This window comes from Oryctolagus cuniculus, chromosome 1, assembly GCF_051225735.1.
Source record: "Oryctolagus cuniculus isolate XC-2025 breed Fujian yellow rabbit chromosome 1, ASM5122573v1, whole genome shotgun sequence".
NCBI classification, from domain to species: Eukaryota; Metazoa; Chordata; class Mammalia; order Lagomorpha; family Leporidae; genus Oryctolagus; species Oryctolagus cuniculus.
In genome coordinates this window covers 13,830,663-13,839,843 of record NC_142867.1, presented here as the reverse complement: position 1 = coordinate 13,839,843, position 9,181 = coordinate 13,830,663, and the positions used below count along the sequence as shown (strand labels likewise).

General features: G+C 39.4%; 1 pseudogene; it reads right to left on the bottom strand.

Annotated features, from left to right (window-relative positions):
• Nucleotides 1–2,727: 2,727 nt before the first annotated feature.
• Nucleotides 2,728–3,702, bottom strand: LOC100341330 (olfactory receptor 5B12-like; annotated as a pseudogene).
• Nucleotides 3,703–9,181: the final 5,479 nt, after the last annotated feature.

Genomic DNA, 9,181 nt, shown 5'->3' with positions numbered 1-9,181 from the left:
TGTTTTCTGTTTATTGTATAAGCCTTCTCTGTCAACATGTTTTGAAATTTCAGTGGAAATTCCTGATATTCACAGATCTTATTACATTAGTGAGTCAGAGTCTTGGCAGTTTTGATTTGGTCCCATTCTTCATCACAAGTAAATGACTCTGTTTCTCTACTGCAGGCATCAAAATTGATTATGGAGAAAAAAATCAGTATACAGAAATTCAATTTAGTTTCCAATAATAGGAAAGAAAGATATGTAGATTTCCTGCCTTGTCTTTGTTCTGTTTTGTTTTGTTTTTGCAAGGAATCTATATTTGCTACTCACTGATTATGTTAGTCCCCTGGTTTCCCCGGAATGTTTCTGTCGCGAGCACAACACTCTGCTCTATTCCTAGAACTTGGCAGACTGCAGGATCATTTCTCACTGATCATTGTGGTTTCCTTAACTTTATGGACCACAGATATTTGTGTATGTATTTCTGAGCCTACATATATGTTTTTAAATACTTGGTAAGTCATTCCTATGTGTTTAGTGTATAAGAAGGTTTTTCTCCTTACTTTTTATTCAGATGCTTAATGGAGATTTTATTGGTAGAATTTAATTTGGTCCTCATGATGATACCGAAATACCACACAGCAGGCTATCTTGAATGGTTCCAAATGTTCTGAAGTTCTATTCAATAAGATGTAATCCAATCAATGCATTCAGAAATGTTTGCCTGTACAATAATGCCCACACTCACCCTTGTGATTATATTTGGGGTTGGAATAAATTGCTTGAAAAGCTTTATGGAAATGGATATTTTTTTACCTTAAAAAGAAGCAAATTTTATGATATAATTAGAATATTCTTTGATGCCTACATGGACTCAATATCTGCTGCAGTATCCCTCCTCTGCTTTTCACTCTCCACCTATTTTCCCAAAAGTAATACTTTTGTCTTTCAAAAGCCACTAATATAACCTATCTTTGTTGTTGTAAAAGAATCTGGGTATCTCCCACTAACTATTAGAGAGGACTAAAGAAATAAAGTGATTTATGTATGTGTTTTGAGGACAGATGTAATGGGAAGTCATAATCTCATTACTATTCGAAGTTTTTTTTTTTTTTGTCATGTGTACTTTAGTACTGTTGATAAAGAAAAAATTCCACTCCCAATTTATTACCTGGATGCCCCCCCCAAAGAATAAGAGGAACTGTGTCTGAAATCACAATGTAAAATTTATCTTGGTTGATTGGGTTAAGCAAAGACAGACATACACATGTCTTTGTTGGGATTTCCCTATTAGGTTCTTGGCCCAGAGATGTTGTCCCTATGGGGAGGTAGGACACAAGTGCAAATACAGATTGAAAAGTTTACAAACCTCCAGAAACAGAGAAAAAAGATAAAACTGTTCTGTAGTGGAAGAGAGGCAGAGAGATGAAATAGTTCAGTTCTTGCTCCATTTTGTTTGCTAATGATGTAATACAAACACTTTACATTTAAATCTTTTCAGTAAATCAAATATTATATCAAGTGCCTAAGACATCATATCTCATAAAACATTTCCCCAAACTGAGGAAGACAGTATGGATGTTGTGTACATTTTGCAGGCGGAGTGATATGCAAAAAGATTCATATGATTTGAACCCTTATTGTCTCATACCCACATTGGAGCCACAGATGCACTAAATCAGGTTATCTTGGGATAGATCTGGGATTCTGTATTTTAGTTATCTCTCAATGTAGGATCTCTGTCCTTAATGTGTTGTACTATGCGAATTAACAGTATAACTAGTACTCATACAGTACTTTATACTTTGTATATCTGTGTGGGTGCAAACTGTTGAAATCTTTGCTTAGTATATATTAAGTTGATCTTCTGTACATAAAGATAATTAAAAATGAATCTTAATGAAGAGTGGGATGGGAAAGGGAGTAGGAGATGGGATTTTGCAGGTGGGAGGGAGGTTATGGGGGGAAATTGCTATAATCCAAAAGTTGTACTTTTGAAATTTATATTTATTAAATAAAAGTTAAAAAAACAGAGATAATCATGTTAAAATGAGGTCATCACAGGAGGCTCTAATCCAGTATTACTGGTATCCTTGTAAAAAATGAGATTTAGACACACAGACATGTCTAGAGGAAAGGTAACAAACTCAGGGAGAAGATGGTCACATACAAAGAAATACGTGAGGCTACCAGGAGCGAGGAAACCCGTCTGGAATAGATCCTTCCCCAGGACCATCAAAGGGAGCAGGATCCTGCTGATGCTCTGATTTCAGACTTCCGTTCCCCAAAACTGTGAATAATAAATTTCTGTTGTTCTAAAAAACAACAAAATAGTTTCTCAGAGTGATTCTTTGGAGCACCAATGTCTTAGAAATGTGGATTTATTCTATGTTCAAAAATCTTGGAATTCTTTTGAATTCCAGGAATTGAAATTGTAACTCTGGTATCACACACATATGAATTTTAACTGTAAAACACTTCACAGCAACAGTGTGGTATAGTGAGAGAGTACCTAGGATTATAATCTCCATCTTTAAATAGAAGACACATCCTATTTCTGGTAAAAAATGAATCCAAAATTTCCTCAAAACTAAACATTTCCACAGCATAAATGGAACAGGTCTCATGTGTGAAGGAACTGCTCAGAGAAATTAAAGATAAGAAATAATTAAATTTTAAAAATCCTTAGACATTAGATGTCTGATGGAATTTTCACATGGTTGAAGTTTCAGAAGGAATTTATAATTAACAGGGTAAGCTGAATGAAGAAGACCTTGCTTTTCCAACAATCTTAGTGAATGCACTCTTGACCTCTTTATTCCTCAGGCTGTAGACCAGTGGGTTCAGCATGGGGATGACCATAGTGTAGAACACAGATGCCATTTTATCTGTGTCCATGGAATGACCAGAATTTGGCTGTAGGTACATGAAGATGATTGTGCCATAAAAAATGGAAACAGTGATGAGGTGGGAAGCACAGGTGGAAAAGGCCTTCTTCTGTCCCTCAGCTGAATTCATCTTCAAGATAGCCACAGCAATGTGCAGATAAGAGTTTAAGATAACCAAGAGAGTGAAAAAGACATTGAATGCTGCCAGTGTAAAGAGTACAATCTCATTTGTGTATGTATCAGAGCAAGAAAGTGCCAGCAGTGGGGGGATGTCACAGAAAAAGTGATTAACCACATTAGAATGGCAGAAGGAGAGATGGAAAGTCAAACTGACATGGATGGAAGATTGCAAAAGTCCTGAGATGTAGGAGCCAGTGACCAGTAGGAGACACACAGTACTTGTCATGGTGGTGGTGTAATGCAGGGGTTTACACACTGCTGTATGACGGTCAAAGGCCATGGAGGCCAAAAGGAAACTTTCAGTAGTGGCAAAGGCTGCAAAGAAGAACATCTGGGAAGCACACGCATTGTAGGATATCATCTTATCTCCTGGGAGAAGCCCTAGCATTACCTTGGGGGTTACAGCTGAGGCATAAACACAGTCCACCAGGGAGAGGTTACTGAGTAAAAACTACATGGGAGTGTGCAGTCGAGAGTCCAACAGAATCAACACTGTCATCCCAAGGTTCCCAACCAGAGTAGTGAAGTAAATGAGAGTGAAAATTATAAACATAGGGACCTGCAACTCCAGAACATCTGTTAACCCCATGAGGATAAATTCAGTCACTTCTGAAATGTTCTCCATCAATGTCACCAGAAAATCATGTGCTGCCCCAATGACAAGCTGAGAAAATGTAAAATATGTTAATTGGACATCACCATGAGAACTGAAGCATGCTGGGTTCTTCTTGCAAGAAGCTGGAACCAGGTGGGCTGAGTGAAATCTTTCATCTGAAACAAGTGGAGATGGGAAATGGGGTGTCTCTGCTGATTGTGGCTGCATAGGTGTTCTGCGTTAAATCCCTGGGGTAGCTTTCATCTTGCTTGATGTGCAGTGTTCTTTATCACACAAAATCACATAGGACTCTTTTTCAGTACTTGCTATACAGTTCAGGCACTCTTCTCTAAAATGATTGGAATGGGGACCAGGGGAGTGAGGACAGTGTGATTGTCTTCTTGGAGCTGTGCCTATGGAATGCATAAAATCTTTATATTAATAAAAATTTAAAAAGCCAAACTAAACAAATGAGATTATACAGTGCAGAAGCTTTTGCACAACAAAGGAAATGATCAATTGAGTGAAGATGCATCCAACATAATGGGAAAAAAAACATTTGCGAGCTACCTATACAACAAAGGATTAATATCCAGAATATATTAGCAATTTAAAAAACTCAATAACAACAAAAATTACTGATATTGTTTAGAAATAGACAAAGGACATCATATGCAGTTCTCAAAAGAAGAAATACAAATGGCCAGCAAATATAGGAAAAAAATGCTCAACATCACTAGCCATCAGGGAAATGCAAATCAAAACCACAATGAGATATCATTTCCCCTCTGTCCGAATGGCTAAAATCCAAAAAGCTGAGAGTAACAAAAGCTGGTGGGATGTGGAGAAAGGGGGACATTTATACACTATTGGAGGGAATGTAATTTAGCACCATCACTGTGGAAAACAGTATGGAGATTTCTTTAAAAACTGGAAATAGACCTGCCATAGGATCCAGCAATCCCACTACTGGGTATACACCCAAAAGACTTGAACACAGTGTATCTAAGAGATACCTGCACCACCATGTTTATAAAGACTTTCTTTTTTTCTTAGATTTGTTTTATTTATGTGAAAGAGTTACAGAGAGAGGTAGAGACAGAGAGAGAGGTCTTCCATTTGCTGGTTCATGCCCCAGATGGCCACAATGACTGGAGCTGCACTGATCCAAAGCCAGGAGTCAGGAGCTTCCTCTGGGTCTCCCACGTGGGCAGGGGCCCAAGGAGTTGGGCCATCTTCTACTGCTATTCCAGGCCATAGCAGAGAGCTGGATAGGAACAGCTGGGACTAAAACTGGCACACATTGGGATGCCGGAGCTTCAGGCCAGGGCTTTAACCTTCTATGCCACAGCATTGGCCACTATAACATATTTTCTTTTTTTCACTTAGCTATCAATCCATCCACCTCTCTTTATCCACCAATCCATCTTATTCTGATGCATTTCATAGTAAGTTGTAGCCCTCATTACCTTTAGCTCTTTTTTTTTTTTTTGACATGCAGAGTTAGTGAGAGAGAGAGACAGAGAGAAAGGCCTTCCTTCTGTTGGTTCACCCCCCAAAATGGCCGCCAAGGCTCGTGTGCTGCGCCGATCCGAAGCCAGGAGCCAGGTGCTTCCTCCTGGTCTCCCATGTGGGTGCAGGGCCCAAGCACTTGGGCCATCCTCCACCGCCTTCCCGGGCCACAGCAGAGAGCTGGACTGGAAGAGGAGCAACTGGGACAGAATCTGGTGCCCCAACCGGGACTAGAACTCGGGGTGCTGGCACCACAGATGGAGGATTAGTGAGCCATGGCGCCGGCCAACATACTTTCACAATAACCAAAATTTGGAAGCAACCAAGGTGTCCATCATCAGATGAATGATAAAAAAAACTGTGATATATATACAGAATGGAATATTATTCTTCTACAACAAGTGAAATTCTACTATTTATATCAAAATGGATGCAACTAGATGAAATCACATTGAGTGAAATAAGCCAGACACAAAATGACAAATATGATATGTTCTGCCTTATATCTGGGGATTAAAATTAAAAAAAAAAAGAACAGAAAGAAATAAATGCCTGTATAAATATTGCTGCAAATATAGTTTTGTAAGTTTGGTTTATATATTTGCCATAGCAATGATTAAGAATGTCATACTACTATAGACTTAATGATCTGTGATTACTTTAAAATTTACTGTATATGGATGAAATGATCATTTTTTTCCATTCAATTGTTGAAAGCCCTTGCCTAAATCTCTGCTAAACTAGGATCTTTTTGCTTTTTTATTTGTTAAACAGTATTCGGCAAAGCACAAAGCCCTTTTACCATAAGAGAAATTTAAATACCTCATCTCAAAAACTAAAATGTGAAAGGAGGGAAGCAAGCAAGCAAGCAAGAAAGAAGAAAAGGAAAGAAAGCAAAGGAGAGAGAGGAGGGAATGATGGAGGGAGGAAGGGAATGCTATTGTATTCTGAGAATTGTATCTACGAATTATATTGAATCTGTTCAAAACTCTCTAAAAATTTTAGTAAGTTAAAAAATAAAAAATACTTTGTATGGTCTCCCAAAAAATCAAAGTGTACAAGGAAGGCTTAATTAACATAAAGCAAAATATGGGAAACATTTGGTCAATCTTTGGTGTGTGATAATGACAAGACCCTTAAGCGTACTTTGATCTCTGAAAGACCCCTGAAAAACTTGCCCTTGGTACCTGAATCTGTACCATGACATGTGCCCTGCTCTAGGGGCACCCACACTTTTCACTTTAATAATGAGGCACCTTAGCTGGATGTGGGGGCACATTCTTAATGAAGTCTTGGTGCATTTCAGTAACTCTGAAACTAGGGACAGTTTCTGAAAGGGTTGAAGCAAGCTATAGGTGTTTACTCCTCATGTCATGATCTGTTTTTTCTCATAGGCTGATGTTTTCCACCATCACCCATACATATCACTGCTTTTTTTTGTGGGGTAGGAGAAGAAGGGAAGATGGAGAAGTTGCTATTGCTCCCCTTTGGAGCCTCTATGCCCTCAACCAAGCCGCAGACCTCCTGCCACATTACATGGTTTGTCTGGCTGTGTTCATCTTCAATGGTGGCTCTGCAGACAGCTTATTGTATTGCAGTAGTTACCCAAGATTAACTTCATATTCTGAAATCTTGAGTGAGATTCATTTCTCCTGTATGAACCATCCTTTAATATTCAAGGCAGGAGACTGGGAAATCCTTGTATTTAAGAATAGCCAAGGTGAATATCAGACTCCACTCCCTCACAGGCTGCATTGCTCTTAGGTGCTATGAAAGCTATGTTATATGAACGTTCTTTGGAAATCATAGAAGATTAAAATCAGTCAATCTGAGCCCTTATTTTTTATAGCTTAGATTCCATCTTTCTTGAATATTGTTGGATATTCAGCCCAAACTTTGATGTTCTCAAAGAAAACAGTATAATAATTGTGATCCCAAAACAGATGTTGAAAGTGTATGATCTTTACACTACTACTCCAACAGGACATTCTAAATAAAGAAGAGCTTAGAAATTATGATCTCCCTTCTGAGTGTAGCCATCACTCCAACTATGGACATTGGATGGTAACAAGCATGGTCATGAATGTTATAGAGAGCAGAGTAGACACAGTAGAACAGTGGACTAGGAATGTCTGTGACATAGCTGTTTAACCTCTTTGGCCTTTACTTTCCTTCTGTTTGTCTGTAAAACAAACAGCTTGGACATTCTAAAGCCCCTTATACTTTTTAACTGTCTATGCTGTGTGTTTTCTTGATACTTACTTTTTTGTAGGAAAGATCAAGGAAGGCACAAAGGAGACGACACAGAAAACCTTCAGGTCCAGACCCTCGACCAGAGGTCGGCATCCAGAGTGGTGTTGGAGAAACTCCCTCCCTACCTGTGGAGCTCTAAGTCCAGGAGCAGTCTCTTGGCTTGTGCACTTGCAAATATAAGGACAGGGACAGGGACCTGTTCACAGGCATCACAGGGGAAACTTGTCGTGCTGTGTGAGTGATGAGTATCTCAAGAGGATCCTGCTCCTGCCTTGGCCCTCCCAACTGGCTCTGACTGCAGACAGCAGCTGGTGATGTTTGCATTGAGGCTGAGAGTGTTTCTGAAGTTATGGGGGTATGGAAGCTCATGGGAAAGAGCATACAGTACTCCAATTAGTAGTGCTCACAGCAGAGTTAGGAAACAAAAACACAAAAATTCCTAGAAGAAAGAAGTAAACAAAAAATTTCACTAAAGTTTCTGGCTTAGGCAATGTCAGGCCCTTATACCAACGCCTCACATCTAGCTTTCTCTGAAAGGTCAAAGATCTCCCCCGAACCTTTTTCTGTTTTTCCCTTTTCTAATCCTTCTAATTCTACCTGCTTCCAAATCAGATATTCATTAATCCTGCCACAGACCAACCACAAAAGTGCTGGTCTGGAGATATGTTTTTCTTTCCAATAATAACAGAATAGATGTGCTATTAATTTAATTGCATATTCACTTCTGATCCAAAACTCTAAGGCGGAATTCTCTCTCCTTTACTAATGCCATCATGTGTATTTGTTGCAGGTTGAGGCTTGAGCTGTGTGGTTATGTGGCCTAGCTTTAGATTCCAATCTTGCAACCTGTTGTGATGTGACCTTGATCAGTTTATTTAATCCATAATCCATCCAAACTTCAGTACATCATCTATAAAAATGCAGCAATAATGTTGTGTGTCTTTCACAAGAGATTCATAAAAATGGAATAAGATGACCCATATACAAAGCAGAATATGAGGTGCAGCACATACCATGAGATCAGTAAATGTATTGTTATTATTTCTTAAAGATTTTGTTTAATTATTTGAGAGGTAGAGTTATAGACAGTGAGAGGGAGAGACGGAGAAAAAGGTCTTCTTTCTTCTGGTTCACTCCCCAAATGGCCACAATGGATGGAGCTATGCCGATCCGGAGCCAGGAGCCTCCTCCGGGTGTCCCACATAGGTGCAGGGGCCCAAGGACTTGGGCCACCTTCTACTGCTTTCCCAGGCCGTAGCAGAAAGCTGGATGGGAAGAGGAGCAGCCTGGACTAGAACCAGAGTCCATATGGGATGCCAGCGCCACAGGCAGAGGATTAACCACAGTGCTGACCCCAATGTATTATTATTTAATTACCAACTAAAATTACTGTGTCTCAGGAACAAAAACAGTGATATTCACTGTAGAGCATGAACTGGTTCTCTAAGATGAACTAGAGAAGCATCAGTATGAGATTGTGTCAATTCTGGATTGAAGTATGGAAAAGTCTGGACACAACCTTTCAATTCTAGACCATTAGGTTTACTAAGGAGACCATCTGCTCTGGAAGGTGGAGCTGCAGACGACAAAGCTTCCCGTGGCCTGGGTATGTGAATGGACCTGTGGAGAGAGACCTCCTCTTTCCTAGACAATCTGTGCTGTTCATATAGGACTAGAAGTAAGAAATAAATCTTTGCTGCGTTAAGTCTTTGTGCCATCTGGCTTATTTGGGACTGCTGTGTGATCCTATGCTGCCAATACAACATTTAAT